A 21,588-nucleotide genomic window follows, 5' to 3' on the forward strand; every position below is an offset into this window, starting at 1 on the left:
AATAGCTCAGTGAAGTGTATAAAAGGCAGACAAGAAGAATTGATTCTACCACATCACCTCCAATACAATATGCTAAGAAGATGCTTTACCATTTTCCTTCCTTGATTCTTTTCTTTTCTCTCTCTCTCTCTCTTTTTCCCTATAATATAACATATCAGGATACAAATATACAAACATAAGATATAATATAATGAGTTGAAATATACCTAAAACTATATAAAATACAAGTATATATTTTAATAGCTAGATTTGTTTGTTCATATGTGCATGTTAATATTGTTAACAGGGAAAGAAAATATGGGCATTTGTAATGATGAGAATGGGTTTTGTGTAAGTGTATATGCACATGTATGTGTGCATATGTGAGAATGTGTCTGCAAGTGAGTGTGCAGATATGTATTATAGTCAAACCTGCACAAACTGATACATATTTATCTATATGTATGAAGTTAGTTGATATATATATATATATATATATATATATATAAAAGTTGGTTCATATATATATATATATGTATATATATATATATATATATATACAGAGAGAGGGGGGTATGTTCTTAGGTGTGTTCTTGTTATTATATACATTTTCTTCTCATATATATATATATATTATATATATATATATACAGGTGTGTATATGGATGTATGTATTTGTACATATGTATGTATTATAACAGATTGAGTAATATACATACATATATACATATATTTATATTATGCAGGCATTTATATATGTTTATGTGTGTGTATATATATGTATACTTATATATATGTGTATGTGTGTATTTATGTATACATATTATGCATGCATTGATACATATATATATATATATAATATATATATATATATTATATATATATATATATATATATAATATATATATATATGCAAATATATATCATGCATGCATTTATACATATATATATTTGTGTGTGTGTGTATTAAAAATATGCATATATATATATATATGTATGTCAAGACATATTCATACACACTTATTCGTGTATTATGTATATATTCATTGTAATATATATATATAACATATGTATAGACGTAAAATGCTAAAAAAAAATAAGATACTTGGTAACAGTATCATAATACATGCATTAAGAAAATATATTTGATGATGATAATATATATATATGTGTGTATGTATGTATGCTAGCATGGAAAGCGGACGTTAAACGATGATGATGATGATTTATATATATATATATATATATACACACACACACGCACGTACATACACACATATATATATGTATGTATAACTATCTATCTCTCTCTCTCTCTATATATATATATGTATATATATATATGTTTGTGTGTGTGTGTATATATGTATTTATATACATGTGTATGTATATGCAAACATGTACAAACACTCACACATACATACACACGCACACACACACAATTGTTTGTTAAATACAGATCTTTTACATAAATGCACATTCAACTGAGTTGAACCCAGTATATTACTGATTCGTATTACTTAGATCCAGAGTAATGAAGAAACAAACTCAACTTCAGGCCTTTTAAATTGTGAAGCTGTGGTTGAAGCTGTATACTGCCATGCAGTTAATCCAATGCTCTACTCTGTTAGCTTTTTGTGACACCCCTAGTTATCAAAATGTCATATATATATATATAGAGAGAGAGTTACCTAATGATAGGAATATGGAAATGTAGATATATTTATGGAACCATAAGGAACATACAAATATAACATATCTATTGTGTGCTTTGCAACAATCAGAAATAGAAGTATGTGCGTATGAATAGCAATGTGCATTGGTTTTTATGTGTTTTTATGCACATCGCATCTTATTTCAGTAACATCTTATGTGTGCACGTGTGTGTGTGTGTGTAAGTGTGTATGTGTATGTAAGTGTGTGTGTGTGTGTGTATGCGTGTGTGTATGTGTATGCGCGTGTGTGTGTGTGTGTGGTAGTGTCTAGAATGCACCAAATAGCTCTGAAAAATTCTTTTATACTTTGATATTCTTTATAAATCAATTCATCCACATGTGAAATATACAAACCAGAGATTTAAATCGATGAAGGAGCATGCACATAGTTACATAACATGCTAGAAAAAGTAACCAAATTTCATTCATATCAGATTCTATTTTTTATTCTTTAAAATGGAAAGACAATACTGAATGATATTTATACATATATATTTACAATATTATGTATATAAATATATATATCACAAGTTTAGTGACCTATTACCTTTGTTGATAATAAAAGGCCTCTCCCTCAGAGTGAAAGGTAGGTTGTATGATGCCTGTGTATGAACATTTATGCTGCATAGCAATGAGACATGGGCTGCGACTACTGAGGATACGCGAAGGCTTGAAAGATACAAAGCTGGCATGCTTTGCTGGATGGGTAAAGTCAGTATGCATGTACGAGCAAAACGCCCCCCACCCGTCCAATGGACGGGGCTGAGTTGTCAAACATTTAAACCAAATTTTCTCAAAACAACTTGTCCGACCGTTCCATAGGCCTCCCCTTTGAGAAACACTGATTTAACCTAAATTTGAGAAAGCAGCAAGAAATAAAGAAGAAATAAAGATAGACTTTTTTTCTATTCCAAAGAAAAATGATTTCCCATAGCTTTATTGATCGCATTCTCACCTGGAATCGATTTTTGTAATTTTTTCAAGTATTATACCCACCCTGATACTGTCGGTATCTACAAATCAAATTTGAGTGCATGTGGATGGAGGGTTTCTGAGATCCTAGAAGCCACACACACACACACACAGAACGGATTTTATATAAGAGATGACAGAGTGTAAGTGAGGCATCAAATATAGTGTAAGAGAAGACTGTGCTGGTATGGTCATGAGATATGTATGGATAAGGACATCAAGAAAAGCCAATCTCTAATCGTGGAGAGGACATATTGAAGGAGTAGACCAAGGAAGACATGGGACAATGTGGCGAGAAAGTATTTTCAGACATTATGCAAATGTGTGTGAATGTGTGTTGGTACTTATATGTATTGTGAACACTGTGTTGTCTATATAATCTGCGACTCCCATGTTTGGGAGCCAAAATAGAAACAGAAAGATGCAAGAACAAACTTTAAAAAATTTTTGAGAACTTTGGATTGGAAAATGAAATAGGAAAAAAATCATAGAGTGGTAAATTCCTAGATGTAAAGCTTAATCTCATCGATGGAAAGTTCAAACCATTCCATAAGCCAAATGAGAACTCAAAATGGGTGAGCCAAGGATCCAACCATTTGGATCATATATTGCAAAGCATCCCAAGAAGCATGAGTAATAAAATATCCAGACAATCTGTGAATAAAAGGATATTTGATATGCATGCTGACTATTATAACCCAGCAATAGCTAGAGCAGGGTATAATAATAAAATTACATATACAGAATAAGACAGAGAAGGCACAATACCCAGAGAGCATTATCAATCACCCACTGGTACATTATAAATGCTGCATCATACAATGGAATATCACGGGTGTGCAACTTATGCCTAAAAATCATCAGATCCAGGGAAATCATCACATCCAAGGAAAAGGGGACAAATACACACACTGAGGTGATCATATTATGTAAGCATAAATGTAAAACATCGTTTCTGGAATTTGAAAAAAGCATTTTGAAATAGAATAATATCGACTGCCCTTAGCATATTATAGAACAAGGAAGGAACACAAACAAATAAACAAATAAACCAGTATTTAGAATGCTATGCATTATATCAACAGAAACAATTAAAATGTCAAGGCGGCGAGCTGGCAGAAACGTTAGCATGCCGGATGAAATGCTTAGTGGTATTTTGTCTGCCACTACATTCTGAGTTCAAATTCCGCTGAGGTCGACTTTGCCTTTCATCCTTTTGGGGTCAATTAAATAAGTACCAGTTACGCACTGGAGTCGATATAATCGACTTAATCCATTGGTCTGTCCTTGTTTGTCCTCTCTGTGTTTAGCCCCCCCAGGTGGTAAAGAAATAGGTATTTCATCTGCCGCTACGTTCTCAGTTCAAATTCTGCCAAAGTTGACTTTGCCTTTCATCCTTTCGGGGTTGATTAAATAAGTACCAGTTATGCACAGGGGTCGATATAATCGACTTAATCCGTTTGTCTGTCCTTGTTTGTCCTTTCTGTTTGTAGCCCCTTGTGGGTAGTAAAGAAATATGAAACAATTAAACTGTCACCCAAGGAAAGTATCGTTTATCAATTCAGACAATAAACCTCAAAAGCTGATGGCTGTAGTGGATGTACCAGCTGACCTGTTTACTTAAGAATTCATTCAAAATAGCCATACCTCAAATGAGATTGAACATGGGATTGTGCTACCCATGCTTGACATCTGCAGACTGAATAGTAAAATAAGTCCAACATGACTACACACACTTCCATCTCTATATAACTATCATTCATTCCTCTCTCCATCACCTTCCCCTCCTTCCCACCAAATACACACAGAAATACACACATAACACAATCCCTCTGTTAAACATCCATTAATGTTATATTGCTTGAAGAAATGAATCCATGATGATCAACCTGATGCCCTCAGATAATACAGACTACACTGTAATCATGTAGGAATATGGATTGTGATCTTAAGAGACATGTGATTTGTGGAAACATGTGTAGCGATGCATTAGTCGTCGTCGCCGTCGTCCTCCTCCTCCTCCTCATCATCATCATAATAATAATAATAATAATAATAATAATAATATTCCTATAACTCCATTTACCATGCTGGTACGGCTTCGATGGTTTGACCAGAGCTGACAGCCAGAGAGTTGCACCAGGATTCTGTCTGATTTTGTCTGGTTTCTGCAGCTGGATGCCCTTCCTACTAACAACCACTTTGCAGTATGTGCTGGGTGCTTTTAACCTAACAGTATATATATATATATATATATAGAAATAACACATTTCTAAATCTCTCAGATAGATTTATGCAGTAGTGATATGATAAAGTAGTTGTATATTGTCAACTTAATGTGACAGTTCCATGAAGGGAATTATATGTCAGCCTTGACACATTCCCTATGTACTTATGTTTCATAAGACTGTCACATTAAATTGACAGTATACAACTACTTTATGGTATCACTACTGCTCAAATCTCACTGAGAGATTTAGAAATGTATTATTTCTATTTTTGAACTCAGTGAATGTATTTCACTAGAATAATTATATGTTTACAAGGGCAAGATAGGCATCTCCAACTAGTAAGCCATGTTACTCCACTGATGATGAGCAAAAACTCAGAAACTAGTCTCTGAATGCTGGCTTAGCTGGGTGAAGGTGCCTGTCTCCACCTTGTAATTGATCACGTTTGGATAGTGCTTTTTATGTGCCACTGACATGGGAGCCAGTCAGAGGGTACTGGCATTGGCCACATTCTAATAGTGCTTTTTACATGCCACTGGCAGGGGAGCCAGACATGTAGACCTGGCATCGACCAGCATAGGAACCAGTCAGGAGATATTAACATCGACCACTTTCGGATGATGCATTTTATGTGCCACTGGAACAGGAGCTAGTTAGGGGCCACTGGCCATAGCTACGATTTTGATTTTAATTGGTTCAACAGGTTTTCTTGAGCATATCATATCGCCCGATGCATCAAGGGTACTCTTAAATGGGCTGGACATGCAACACTGGCATTGGTCATGGCTGTGATCACACTTTAGTTGCTGGGTCTTCTCAATCACAGCATATCTCCAAAGGTTTCAGTCTGATGTTATTGCCTCTGTAAGGCCCAATGTTTGAAGGTCATGCTTCACCATTTCATCTCATGTCTTCCTAGATCTACCACTTCCAAAGGTTCCTTCCACAGTTTGGGTGTGGCACTTCCTCACACAGGTGTCCTCATCCATACATAACACATGACCATACCAGTGCATTCGTCTCTCTTGCACACCACATCTGATCCTTCTTATGTCCAACTTTTCTCTCAGTGTATTCACACTGACATTACACATCCAGTGTATGTATGTATATATATATGTGTGTATATATATATGTATGTATATATATATATATATATATACATATGTTTATGTACATATATTTACACACACACACACACACAAACACATCTTGCAAAATATAAAGTGCTATATTCTGGTCTAGAAAGCCTTTGATCCTAGATTGACTTATGCATTATGATCTGACCAACTTGGCTGATCAAATAATGCCTTTCTTTTTGAAGTGACTTTTAAATCTAGAATTCTGAAATATAAATCAAAAGTTATAAACTGTTGCTTTTTTTTCACTCCTTTATTTCCAATATACATTTTTAACTCTTCACTGCTTCATATAAACTATATTATTCTAGAATTGGCCAGCTCTTCCTCAACACATCATGTCCTTAAGGAAAGTGCTTAATTTCACTTTGCTTCTCATCACTGATTTCTATGAAAGCTATTATGGTTGGAATTTTTGGTCCAGGGCTTTTAGTCATTGCTGAGATGAACAAATCACAATGTATATATGGAACCCCTAGTGCTCTGAAAGCCCTATATTTTTAAAATGCTACTTTCTTTCTAATATTTCTCTGAAGCAAAATATTTAGTGCTGTCCAACATTTGTATACACATTGTGTTTTGTTCCACTAATGTTGAGTAAAGAATTATTATCTAAATTACTAAGACAATAGACACATCCCTGATATATAACTTAAGTAATATTTAATATAATAAAATCTAAAATATGAGGGGAAGTAACTGATTTTTAGCAATTAAGGTCAGTCGTATTTTACATCATGAATAAAGTACACTTCTGAAACATTCAAAAATTACTAATGAAGGTATAGGTTTCTCATGAATGAATATCTTTTTAACATTTCTACACAAAATGTCATTCCCGGTTATCAATGCAGTAGACCCATTGTCAGTGATCATGGAACAGGAGGAGATGTTCATAATGTCTATGTCCAGACATTTCACTGCATATACTACATTTATGGTATGACACGTCGCCTTACTGGCACTTGTGCTGGTGGCACGCCAAAAAATTTGAACGTGGTTGTTACCAATACTGCTGGAGTGGCTCCTGTGCAGGTGGCACATAAAAAGCACCATTTAAGCATGGCCATTGCCAGTACCATCTGACTGGCCCTCATGCCGGTGGCCTGTAAAAGCACCCACTACACTCTCGGAGTCATTGGCATTAGAAAGGGCATCCAGCTGTAGAAACTCTGCCAGATCAGATTGGAGTCTGGTGCAGCTATCTGGTTCACCACACCTCACTCAAATCGCCCAACCCATGCTAGCATGGAAAGCGGACGTTAAACGATGGTAATGATGATGATGATAAATGCAATGACAGTACTTCAGCATGAAGAAACAAACCTATTGAAGAAAGTCATTTTTTAAGTTTCATTTTAAGGATCTCTATGAAATTTTTACTCCTCGATATTTCATTCACCTTAAACTAGCCAAGCAATTTATTTTCTATTAAGAACAAGGAAGAAAAGTCAAATGCATTATTTTCTCTTATTTTAGATGTTCAAAGAGTTGGAGTAAAGAAAATTTAGAGTTAGCCTGAGAGACATGGATTCACAGAAAGTAGAATTCTATTGATTTATAGAAATTTTCCTAATAACTGACTCACCAATTTCATTGATTTCTTTGTGTTTTTGATGTTATTTTTTTTCACCAGGTACATGATGGGTGTATTCAACAAAGTCAGTTCTGGACAAATGCCAGCTGGATTTCATCTGAAATGTCTTAAATAACAAAAGAAGAAGCATTAATTGTAGATCGACTGTAATCAATTGCTCAGCATGAAACAGAAAAATAGAAAATGGAAATTGTTGAAATGTTTTATATCACATTCACAAGTTTGAACTAGAAAATTAACTAGTAGTGTTTCTTTAAAAAAGAATTTCTAGTTTAAAGACTTTGAACCAATTTTGTGTTAACTTAATGTAAAAATATTTCTCTACTATATAATTTCATGAGTAATATATTTATATGCGAGCGAGCGAAAACAAAGGTATACGTAACTGTTACCAATGTATGTGTAGGTATCCATATACGAATATTTGCATGTGCTTTTGATTTCTCTTCATAATAATAATGATGAAATTATTGTATACAGTGCTCAGGTGCACCTCAACAAAATAAATGCACCCTTTTAAAGCCTAGCCAGGCTCATGGGCCCGGTTTCCTGGTTTCTATGGTGTATGTGTTTCCTAGCTGGACGGGATGCCAGTCCATCACAGCGTTACTCATTTTTGCCAGCTGAGTGGACTGGAGTAACATGAAATGAAGTGTTTTGCTCAAGAACACAATGCATCACCCGGTCCAGGAATTGAAACCACAATCTTAAGATCATGATGCTGACACCCTAACCACTAAGCCATGCACCTGAATATAACTAAATATAAATGTGCAACTGGAAAATACATGTACATTTGAATGTGTATTACCATGTGTCTACATTAATACCTATTTAATTCTTATTTTTTATATATATTCTATGCAAATTATAATTATAAAAGTTCTGATAAAAAGCACTTACATGTCAAAGATGTGAAAACAAACAAAAAATTAACTAAATCAATCAATCAATAATCTTTATATATAAAAGTTAGGTTGTGTGTCTGTCTCCTACGATTTAGATTCCTAACTACTCTCACATTTTACGGTGCAGTTTAACCAAAACTGGGTATCTTATAGTCGTGATTCATATCGAGCCCTTCTGGGTATTAGCGCGCGTCTACGATGAGTCTACGATTTAAAAAACAAATTTACCATCATTTTTTTCCATTTTAATGCATTTTTTTCGCTATTATATAAGGGAAGTAACTCTCTAAAAATGTCTACGATGAGTCAACGATTTAAAAAAAAATTACCATCAGTTTTTTTCCATTTTTAATGCATTTTTTTGCTATTTTTTGGCTATAACTCTCTAAAAATGCTTATATAGTTATTTCCCTTACAAACCTGAGCAACGCCGTGTGATACTGCTAGTAATAGATAAATTAATAATAATAATCATAGATGAATTAATAAATTAATAACAATAATAGTCCTTTCTACTCTAGGCACAAGGCCTGAAATTAGGGGAGTGGGATAGTCAATTACATTGACCCAGTGCTCAGCTGGTACTTATTTTATCAACTCCAAAAGGATGACAGGTAAAGTCGATCTCAGCAGAATTTGAACCCAAAATGTGCAGTTGGAGAAAATGCTGGTAACATTTTGCTCGGCAAGCTTATGGTTTTACCAGCTCACTGCCTTATTATTATTATTATTAATAATAATAATAATAAAAATAGATAAATTAGTAATAAGAATGATCCTTTCAATTGAAGGCAGAAGGCCTGAAATTTGGGGGCAGGAGATGAGTCGATTACATCGACCTCAGAGTGTTTCACTAGTACTTAGCTTATCGACCCCAAAAGGATGAAAGGTGAAGTCAACCTCAGCAAAATTTGAACTCAGAATGTAAAGATCAACTGAATGCCTCTAAGCATTTTTGTTTGGTGTGCTAGATAATAATAATAATAATAATGAGAAGAAGAAGAAGAAGAAGAAGAAGAAGAAGAAGAAGAAGAAGAAGAAGCTTACAATTCTATATTTAAGAGATGAGGAATTATGTTCATTATTTACATTATTTACATCCAATGGATATTTGTCCTCATCTTGTTTGTTGCTAACACAATGTTTCGGCTGATATACCTTCCAGCCTTCTTCAGGTGTCTTGGGGAAATTTCGAACCTGGGTTCTCATTCCTAAGGTATTTTTCAATGTTATTATTATTATTATTGTTATTTTTCAGGTCACTGCTTGGAATCGAACTCAGAATCTTGGGGTTAGTAGCCCGCACTCTTAACCACAGTGTGTTAACAACAAACAAGATGAGGACAAATATATGTCAGATGTAAATAATGTAAATAATGTACTGGCCAGCTTGTTAAGAATGGTGAAGATCATTTGAAGTTCTTGGATGGCTGAGATTACAGGTGGTGACTTGTTATCCAAGAGTAAACCCATCTAAATCCATCATAGGGATGAGATACAGAAAATAACTGAAATAATCTTTACTACTCTAGGCACAAAGCCAGAAATTTTGGGGGAGTGGGGCCAGTCGATTAGATTGACCCCAGTACGTAACTGGTACTTAATATATCGATCCTGAAAAGATGAAAGGCAAAGTTGACCCTGGCAGATTTTGAATTCAGAACATAAAGTCAGACGAAATACCACCAAGCAGTTCACCCTGTGTACTAACATTTCTTCCAGCTCGCCACCATATAACTGAAATAATAATAATAACTATATTAGTTTAGAAAATGAAAAGATAAACATATGCCATAATGTGCCACAGGTATCACTAGTTCTGGTCATAAATTTTAACCTATGAATGACTTTGATGACCTGTTTCTGTGATCCAGAAATATTTATTCTCAGTTTTTACATAAATGTGTACGAACAGACATCACAGTAATTGTGCTTCACATTAAACTTTTCTATTCCCTGTTGATTGTTGTTGTTGATATTCTTTAACCTCAGGTCAGCCATGACTAAGTAGACCGATGATCAAAAACATTACAGCTATAACTTTTCTGTCATTCTTTCAAGGGTCACACATCTAGAACTACATTATTCAATGTGTCCCCTTATTAAGATGTATTGCATAATGTGAGGGAGACTTAGTCACTACTCTGAGTAGGTTTAGAGTCAATGTAAAGGTTCCCTTGCAGTCCTGAGGTTTTTATAGTCTAAAGGAAAAATAATTGATGCTTAAATAACTGTTGTATTGGTTTAGATTGATATGAGACCCCATACAGTAAAATATAAAGAAAATAAGAATGCACAAGGGTTTTACGGGGACTTGTCTGGCACACATATATCTAAAAGCTGTTATCTTTCAGATCCAATGAAGATGTAGATTGGCGTGGGATTAAATAGTATAATTAATATAATTTCATGTCTTTGAATTGACCAGTATAACACATTATTTTTGAAAGTTATCCTGCTTTATAAGTGATTTGATGTGCTAACTTCTTCAGAAAGTTCACATTATCTTTTGGTCAATCACAAAACTAGTTTTATAGGATGAGGTAGACAACATTGTAACTTTCATAAGTGATGAATGATTTATAGCCTAAATGAGAAAAGTAGGTGTTGCATGTGTTAGATCAACTCTGGACCAGTCCATAGATGTTAGCAGAAAGGAAGAAAATTGCAAGTTGAGTGATTGTTAGAGGAAGGAAATTAGAAAGAATCTAAATCTTCTTTTAGCCACTTCTTTGTCTTCCATGCATATCACAGCTTGTGATTAGTAGTTTTGGATAGGTCTGTATGTGATAGCATATAGAATCCAAATGGTGATTTTATATCTCAAAACTGTCTCTCATAGTAATTACTATGCTTAAAGTTATGTCAAACACACTTCAAAATCTTCTAGCAGAGTGCAAATGTGTTTAACCTGAGACTAGACATTTACAGCTTACAGTTAGGTATTTAATTGTCATTTAGAGTTTTAGCGTTAGACATTTTCCCAAAAGAGACAGGTTTAAATCAGAAATAGGTTTAATAATTCCGTTCTAAACATATGGGAATATATTCATCTTGGAAATCTTTCTGATTACTTGAGAAAGAAATATACAATATTACTTATAATATCAGGTCCAGAAATAAACTATATTTCAGCAATTTTCTCTTGCATACCTGGAAATTAGATTTCTACCATCATTGCAACTGTCATTATCAGATTTGTTACTAAACAAATGATGAATTATACTTCCATTCGAGTTTGCTCTCTGTATCATGTGGAACACTATTCCTTTGACAAGCACAAGGCACGGCATTATTGTAGCCAATATATTGTGTAGTGTGCAATCAGTGTACGATGTCTATTTATTGGATATGTAAACAGTTATGAAATTATTCTCAGCCTAACTCAATCATACGAACATCACTTTTATGATGCCCAAAGAAATAGTCTGAATGCATACGTGTTAAAGCAATTTAATACATCTTTATTCTGAACATTCTTTGCTGAAGTAAAATTACATCGTTAAATTTAGATTTCTGAAAGACAGACAATATTGAGAGGTGGAACTTTTAAAGAGATTTCAATAAATAACTCATGAGTCTATATTTTGGGTGTAATCCCATTGAAAAATTATATTTAAATCAAATATTTTCAAATCAATGAAAAAATATGACCAATGACTGCTGAAATATAAAAATAAATATAAAGTTGGATTTTTTTCTGAAATAAGAAAATTATATTCTAACGACATAAATTGTTTCATATTAAAAAAAAAGCTAACTTTTTTCATAAAATATTTTTTTCACTTCTTTCAACAAGCAAAATTGGAAAAATATGCAATTTACTCATATATTGTAGGCATAAGCTCCATTGAGGTAAATGTGTAAAAATTACAAAAGACTTCAAACATTTCTAATGAATATCAAGAATTTTCATAATATCCAGGGAAACTTTGTATGAAACTAACAATTCATATTATACCAAGACACTAAACAGTTGTCTGACTAGTTCAATGGCAGATTGCTTCTAGGTTGATATTTTAAAACTATTTCTAAAACTTTTTCACATTAATGTTAAGCTGAATATATAAATGGAAAGTTAGATCTTTTGCTTGGAAATAGATACAGATGGTAATTTCGAATTATGGATTATTTCTATTCAATGAAATTTCTGAAAAGTGTAGCATTTCAAAACACCATTGTTGCAACTTAATAATTTATCAGTATCATGTCTGACATAAACTCATAACTTATTTTCTTTTGTGATCCAAACTTATTCTGATAATAATTAACAAACTAGTCTGGGGGAAAAGAAATAACTGAATATAGAGCTATGCACTCTTCTATCCTAATATATATATATGTATTCATACACACACACACCACACACACACACACACACACACACATATATATACATAGACATATATGTACACATACATACACACACATGCACACACACATCTCTATGCATGTGTATATGTATGTGTATATATCTATATACATATATATGTATGTATGGTATGTGTGTGTGTGCTTATATCTTTTACATATATATGTTCATATATAATGTAAACATATCATCATCATTTTAAATAATTTAATTTGGCTCCATGTTACTTAAAATTTTATGAGCATAGAAAGTCCAAGATGGCTACTGGAAAATGGGCTGCTATTGGTGAAGGTGAGTCACATGGAGTTGTTAAAGGTAAGATTGGTAACCCAGCGACAACAGGTTTGTTAGAAAAGAGAATTTCTTGAATCATGTGGCTGGACAGGAAGCTGGTGTCACTGAATTGACAATCTTGCCTCTAACAACATGCTGTGACCAACATTGACCAATAATATCCCATTTTTGAGTAGCCATCTTGAACTTCTTGTCTTTCTCCATTTGGTAATCTAAGCTTGAATGAAATGGGTTACTTTAGAAGCCCACGAAACTTTAAATCACATGGAGCTGAAGCAAACTGTTTCAAATAATAATACATGTAGCTCTTACTAAATGTACTGAGTGTATTTTCCTTTTGTTTGTGCACTCACTCATACAAGTGCTCCAGACCTTGTCGAGCCCCATTCATAAAAATTTAACAGTTTGCATTGGAGAGACAACTATTGCTGTGCTCATTGAAGAATGTCCAAATACCACCATGGAAAATCTATTTGATGCCGTTCATGGAGAAAACTGAAAGTGTCATTAAGTTTACATGCTGGAAGGCCATCTTCTTCAAGAGTCCATCCACTACTACATCTGCAGACAAGATTGGCTTCAAATCGCGAAAGTACCCTTCCTGGATGAAGGACCTTGAGAACTTTGAAGATGAATTATGGAACATTGTAAAGAAGGCAAAGTTTCATTATTGTTTTAACCTCTTCCTCATATCTTTAAATGACTACATGGTAAAAATCTAAAATACAGGAGAAAGCCCAGAAAACAGCTTATAGAATTGGGCAAAATAACCTTGTGTTCAATGTTTAAAATACCAACTCATTTGGTGCTTCAATGTTTGTATATAAAAATGTTCTCACATTCCAAAAAAGGCATTATAAAAGATGGGATCTGTTGTTAGAGATTGCTTGGCCTTAATGGTATAAAGTGCTCAGCCAAAATTTGAGAGGTACTGTGTTTTATTCTCTGTAGTGGCTTGTTGGCCAATGGTTTCCATCTATAATGGTATTTTACTCAGTCTTTTAAGCTGTTTTCACAGCTATTCTTCAGCATTCATGATTTCCTTCATTTCTAAAATACCAAATCACTCAGTACTTCAATGCTTGTTTATAAAAATGTTCTTACATGAATTATTCCAGTTTATCTCAAAATTCCAAACTCATATATGGCCTAGAACATTCGATAAACTAACCCAACCTGATTATTAGAAAACTTCCATAAATCAGTCAATAGCACTTGGCTTCAATACATCAAAAATTCACCATAAGGGAATCATTAACAATGCAGGCACTCACAAATTCACTGATCTTGAACAAAGTGAATTGCTGTTTATAATTCTAGTCTCATGACATTTCTGAAAGTGAAGCAAAATCACTATGCTGCTGTAGCATGGTTAAAACCAGTTCAGTCCAACAAAATAGCGATTATATAAATAAGTTAGTGAGTGAATTCTTTAATGTAAATTATGTGGATAGTACTGATCAGTATACATGAGGTAGTTTATGTACTAAATGGCAGCGAGATAAAATAACATAATTAATAAGTTAATAATAGACAAATAAACAAAGAAAACAAAAATGAACATTATCATGAATTTCAAATCAGTTTACACATGAAAATATGCAAATTTATTTAAATTTGTATGAGTTTAATTAAATTTTGTTAAAACCCTTTTTATTTTAGTAGATTTGTTGAGATCAGCAATACCATAAATACATAGCCTTATCAGTACTAGATGCTCAAGAGTATCAATAGAATTTAAATAATCAGAGAATTAATAAGAAAATACAAAGACCAACAATGGCAATAGGAACAACAAACAAAACTTTAATGTCAAAACTGATGTTGTTTTTTTTAAATCTAAAAAATGGAAATATTTCATTAAAAAATTATAAATGTATACATATATCATCATCATCATGATCATCATCATCTTTTAGTATCCTTTGTCCATTTTGGCATGTGTTGGATGGTTTGATCAGGGCTGGCAAGCTGGAAGGCTATACCAGACTCCAGTCTGATATGACATAGTTTCTACAGCTGGATGCCCTTCCTAACACTAACCACTCCAAGGAAGTAATGGGTGCTTTTACAAGCCACCAGCATGGATGCCAATTGCATGACACCAGTATCTCCCATGACTACAATTTTACTTGGCTTGCTGGGTCTTCTAAAAAAAAATTAGCTTGCTAGATATAAATATAGAGGGTGCAATGACTAAACTGTCGTCTAAAGTATGCAAAATGAAAGTAACACTGACATCTCATTTTAACATATATTTATCAAAATTGCATAAAAATATCTTAAAATACTAAAGAGTAAATTTATACAATAAAATCGACATTGACTTCAACCATGGCCTCCAGACGACTTTGGTATGTTCTGCAGCTCTTCTGGATGGTCTCCTTGTTTAAGTTGGTGAATGCTGCCATAATCCTTGCATTCAGTTCATCTTTGTTCTTACAAGGAGTTTTGATGGTCTCTCACTCAATTGTGCTCCACACATAATAATCAAGAGGGTAGCAGTCTTGGAAGTTAGGTGGCCAGATGTTAAGGGTGATGTGGTCACAGAAATTGTCTGACAGCCATGACTGGGCACTCCTGCTTGTGTGGCATGGTGCAGAGTCTTGTTGCCAGGCATAGGGTCTTCCAGCAGCCACCCAGTTCACCCAGGGCAGCACTACCCGATCCAGGCACTTGATGTAGGCCTCCATGTTGGGTTTGAGGCCATGTGGGAAGATAAGTAAAGGCATAACATCACCATCACTAGAGATCACTCGAAACACCATGATGTTGACTGGATGTTTGATTTTTATAACTTTCGGTGCATGTCCTCAAATTGCAATGTTCTCAGATTGACACCCAAACACTGTGAAATGTTCATATTGGAGCTTCCAGCATGAATGCCAGGTAGTACAGCATGACGTTTCTAAATTCTGGAAGAGTGACTTCTGTCATGGTGCTGTTTTTCTCACATATACATACATACACATACACATACACACACACACACACACATATATATATATATATATATATATAAATATACATACATATATATATATATATATACATGTGTGTGTATGTAAATAGACATATATATATATATATATGTTTGTATACATATATATATATATATATATATAAGTATATACACACGCACATATATATGTGAATATCTGACTTCTGCAGAGGTGAGGTGGAGACACTACTGCTACTACTACAACTATCACCACCACTGCCACTACCATCACCATCACTACTACTACTACTACTATACATGCAGTAATTGTTATTATTTCTTCTACAAATAAAAGAATGTAGGATACACTAAATCTGGTAGAAAGATAATTGAACATGATATTTGAATGTGCTAACTAGGATTTCAAACTAGTGCTCAAAATGTTTCCTGAAGCCAACTTTGTACTGAAATGACAGCAAAAATTCCACTAATTTATTGATGGATAGCGTCAGAAGATGTCTCTAGAGAGAAATAATTTGCTAAAGCAATTTATGAAATATATATAATATTTTTTTTAGAAGCCTTTATTGCAAGCTGTTGTAAATATAAATAAAAGATATGATAAAAAAGGAAAATATATGATATTAGATTATTCCAACTACCTCCACTTATCTTTGCATATTTTTCTTCACATTTCCTTTTGAATCCCATTCGAATAACAATATAAAGAAATAATTAATATTGCTTTTGATGTAGTTGTTAATTTAGAAATAAATATTAACGACTATATTATTGTAATATTGATCTAACATTGAAGTTTACCTGCTAAAATGAGTGCTTATTACTATGCAGTATAATGGTTGCTGCTGTCAACTTACTGATATAATTTTCATGAAAGTCTAATATGGCTGGAACATTTCTGTTCTATCACTTAAAATGTCATTTCAGAATTATTCATTACCTCATCAAAATCTGAAATAAATTACTACTATGCTATAGCTATCATTTCTCAGTTTGATTTATGATTTTGTTAAGTTTTATATATGCACCTGGTTAAATTACATTTCTTTTCTTAGTCATTATCTGTTATTTATTTTTAACTATTATTAGAAAGTTTACACACTAGGTCATTTGATGTAGAGTATCTTGATTCTTACCAAAATCTCCTTTAACTGTACTTAGATCTGGTAGAGTGAAAGCAGTATATATTATGGAAAAACTGTTTACCACAATCTAGGTCAGAATCACCGGAGGAGGAAAAAATAAAGCATTAGTGAATAATTAATATTGCTTGTTTAACTTTTCAGGCAAATACAGAAGACAATCTCTGGTGATATTTCTGCACTATATTAGGTGTCATTAACGATGTTCAGCGTTACCAGAAGATGTCCAAAAGATAACAGCTGAATTGCTTAGTAAATATACAGAATGGTATATTTGTTATTTAATTTATTTTATTTCTTAACCAGGAGGGATGGCAGTACTCATGACCTATCACAGGGCTTCATATACTGGGATTAGGGATAAGAAAGAAAGTTATCTTCAAATTAAGAAATCTGACCTGAGGTTTACAACAGGGTGGACTTTGTTGAAAACCCTTATGACTTGATACTGTGTTAAAGTAGGTGATGGATTAAACATTACCACAGAAGTAGGCTAAGGTGGGATTTGAACTCAGAATGCATGATACTGAAATAAATATTGCAAAACATTATCTGACACTTTACTCATTCTCTTAATTCACCACCTGACTGGCCCCTGTGTTGGTGGCATGTAAAAATCACCCACTACACTCTCGGAGTGGTTGATATTAGGAAGGGCATCCAACTGTAGAAACCTTGCGAAATCAGATTGGTGCCTGATGCTGCCTCCTGGCTTGCAGTCCTCAGTCAAGCCGTCCTACCCATGCCAGCATGGAAAGCGGATGTTAAATGATGACGAAGATGATGATATATACATACATATATATATGTATGTGTTTATATATATATGCATATATATGTGCGTCTGTGTGTGTGTAAGAAGAGGGAACAGGAATTATAGAGACAGGATACTGTCCCCTATTCCTGGCCTCCTCTTGCTACCCCTTATTCCCATTTGGAGGAGGCACACTCACCATGGTAAAGAAGAGCTGATCTCTAATTGTGAAGGGGACCTATGGGTGGGGTAGACCAAGGAAAATGTTGGACGAGGTGGTGAAATATGATCTTTGATTGTTGAGTCTCATGGAGGCAATGACAAGTGACTAAGATTTCTGGCAATTTACTGTGCTTGAGAAAACATGTTAAGCTATGTGAATCATGGTCATTGCCAGTCTAGGTGAAACGTAAAAAACACCCACTACACTCTCGGAGTGGTTGATATTAGGAAGGGCATCCAACTGTAGAAACCTTGCGAAATCAGATTGGTGCCTGATGCAGCCTCCTGGCTTGCAGTCCTCAGTCAAGCCGTCCTACCCATGCCAGCATGGAAAGCGGACGTTAAACGATGATGATGATGATGATGATGATGATATATATATATGTATATATATATATATGTATATATATATATATGTATATATATATATAATATATATATATATATATATATATATATATATATATATATATATATATATATATATATTATTCAAAGGAATTCCAACTCTCTCTGTGTTTTATGTTTTATTTATATTCTTTATAATATTAATGTAGAATATAGAATATATAATATATAGTAAAATGAAATGAAGTATTGATTGTCTTACTGAATAGATGAAATATTGAATATCAAATATTAAGGGACTAGTATACTTTCTTGCATTTAAGCAGTCTTCAAGGTCCCAGGTTGTGACAGGAATGTTTCAACTGTGTATATATGTTTCAACTGTGTATGTATATATATATATATGTATATATATATATATATATAAGCGTGGCCATTTGCCAACCTCGTCTGGCACCTGTGTCTGTGGCACATAACCCCCCCCACAAAAAAAAAACAAAAACAACAAAAAAAACCACCATGCGAGCATGGCCGTTCGCCAGCCTCGTCTGGCACCTGTGTCGGTGGCACATAAAAAGCACCCACTACACTCACGGAGTGGTTGGCATTAGGAACGGCATCCAGCTGTAGAAACACTGCCAGATCTGACTGGCCTGGTGCAGCCTTCAGGCTTTGCAGACCCCAGTTGAACCGTCCAACCCATGCTAGCATGGCAAGCGGACGTTAAACGATGATGATGATGATGATGATGATGATGATGATATATATATATGTATATATTTATGGAAAAAAGTTGAGATAGAAAATGCTAAAATAATTTTATAAAATACATTTCAGTACTGGTTTCAGTTATTGAGACTTTTTCAACTGTAACAATTAAACTATTAAATTTAGAAAAATTAAAAGAAAAGTTTTTTTAAAAGAATATTTGTAAAGTGTTCAAATACAAGTGGCATTTTCCTTGTTTCAGCCTGTCTCTGTCCCTCTTGTTTACTCTTGTGGGTTCGAGGTCGTTGTGTGTATATATATATATAACGGGAAGCTTTATGAAAATAAACAAAAGACGAAGGCAGGTGGAATACAAACAAACAATTGTATTAGTATGGCGCTCAGGAATATAAATAAAACAAGTCTTTTACGTTTCGAGCCTACGCTCTTCAACAGAAAGATACACGGAAAAGAAAAACGGAAAGAAACAAGGAGAGAAAAAAATGCATGCAGAAGCTAGCGAATCAACATGGCGATATATATATATATATATATATATATATATACATACATACACACACACTGCTTGGTTTCAATCTGCTAAATTCACTTGCAAAACGTTGGTTACACTGGAGCTACAGTTAAGGACACAAGGACGAATAACACTCAGTGAACTTTCTTATGATAGTGAAAATCTTTATTCGGAGCAAGCTCATGTTTAATGTTCACTTCAAGACTGATCAACCTACTTTCACCCATAATGCTTCTATGTTAAACTTATCTTTTAAAGCTTTGAAAATGGCTGTTCATCACTGCAGTTTGTAAGCATTAGAGCTAAATAAATCTGTTTAGAAATTTCAAGTAGTAGCCGTCCATTATCAGATGGTTAAGCTAAACCTCTACAAAATCTAATCTTATGCTAACATAAGCAGGACAGCTAGGTTTTAAAATCTCATTGAATTAGAGAAACGCTTTTCCCAATCTCTCATTCAAATCTTGAGAATAAGGAAAACAAATGAAAAATACATGCCTCTATGCCTACATGCCTACATTCTGATGTATGTGACTTACTGTATGACTTATATGTATGTGTATAGGAAAGAATGATGCAAATGTTATTGCTCAATTTCTAATAAGCTTTTAGGTGCTCTAGCATAAGAAGAAAACAAATTGTTCTTGAAGAATAGAAATATTGCTGTTTTCAATTTTGGGAAAGGGATTAAAATTTCAGCATGTTTATCATGAGTAATAGAATCTTGCAAATCATAATATCAATAATTTTGCTTTTACTGCCTTCGAGTCTCTTGATGGTAATTGTCACAGTGTACAACATGTTTGGCTTTTTGCTTGCATTCTGAGTTCAAATGCCACCAGGATCAATTCTGTCCTCTATCTCTTCGGGGTCAGAGCACATAATGTGTATAGAAGGATTATAACTGGTTAAAGAAATGTCAAGTGATGTAACTGGAAGGAATTAGCTGAAGGGGAAAAAAAACCAAAGGAATCATTTAGAAAAGTGGTGGAAGCCGATCTCAAGAGGGTGATCATCACAAAGGATGCAAGGAATCACTACAGCTGGTGAAATGCTGTGCTGGAGATGATCTGTCCAGCCAATATAAGCCTGGAAAAGCATCCATAAAATGATGAAGGCAACGATGGTGGTGGTGGTGGTAGTGGTAGTGGTGGTTGTGGTTGTCGTGGTGGTGATGATGGTGGTGGTGGTGATGGTGGTGGTGGTGGTGGTGGTAGTGATGGTCATGATGATGATCATGTATGCATATATATATACAAAATGTGCTTAAAAGTGCAAAAGTGGTGCCTACATAATCGCAAGTTCAACTCAAAAATAAAGGCCAGGTTTAAGAAAGATAATTACGCTACAAGAATACATAAGTAAATATCTATATTTACATCTATATACGTAACATGCATATATGTTTATGTGTGCTTCTGATTGTGGTTCTAGGCTGGATTGTACTGCATAGTAATATAGCTTTCAATCTTGTTGATAACTGAACACAGACTGGATTCCATCCAAATACTTTATATTCATGCACTGGACATAGACTGCTTATATTATCTTACAAATAAGCTATTACTAGCTGAATGTATGATATGTAATGTTATCATTTTTATTAAGTATACTTCAGTTGCCAGGTTTCTAAATAAAAAAAGAACAAAATGGGAACAACATCATTAATCTATATAAATAGTAATCTGTCTATCTTGCTCTTGCTCTCTCTCT

The sequence above is a fragment of the Octopus sinensis genome, linkage group LG1 (genome assembly GCF_006345805.1).
Source record: "Octopus sinensis linkage group LG1, ASM634580v1, whole genome shotgun sequence".
NCBI classification, from domain to species: Eukaryota; Metazoa; Mollusca; class Cephalopoda; order Octopoda; family Octopodidae; genus Octopus; species Octopus sinensis.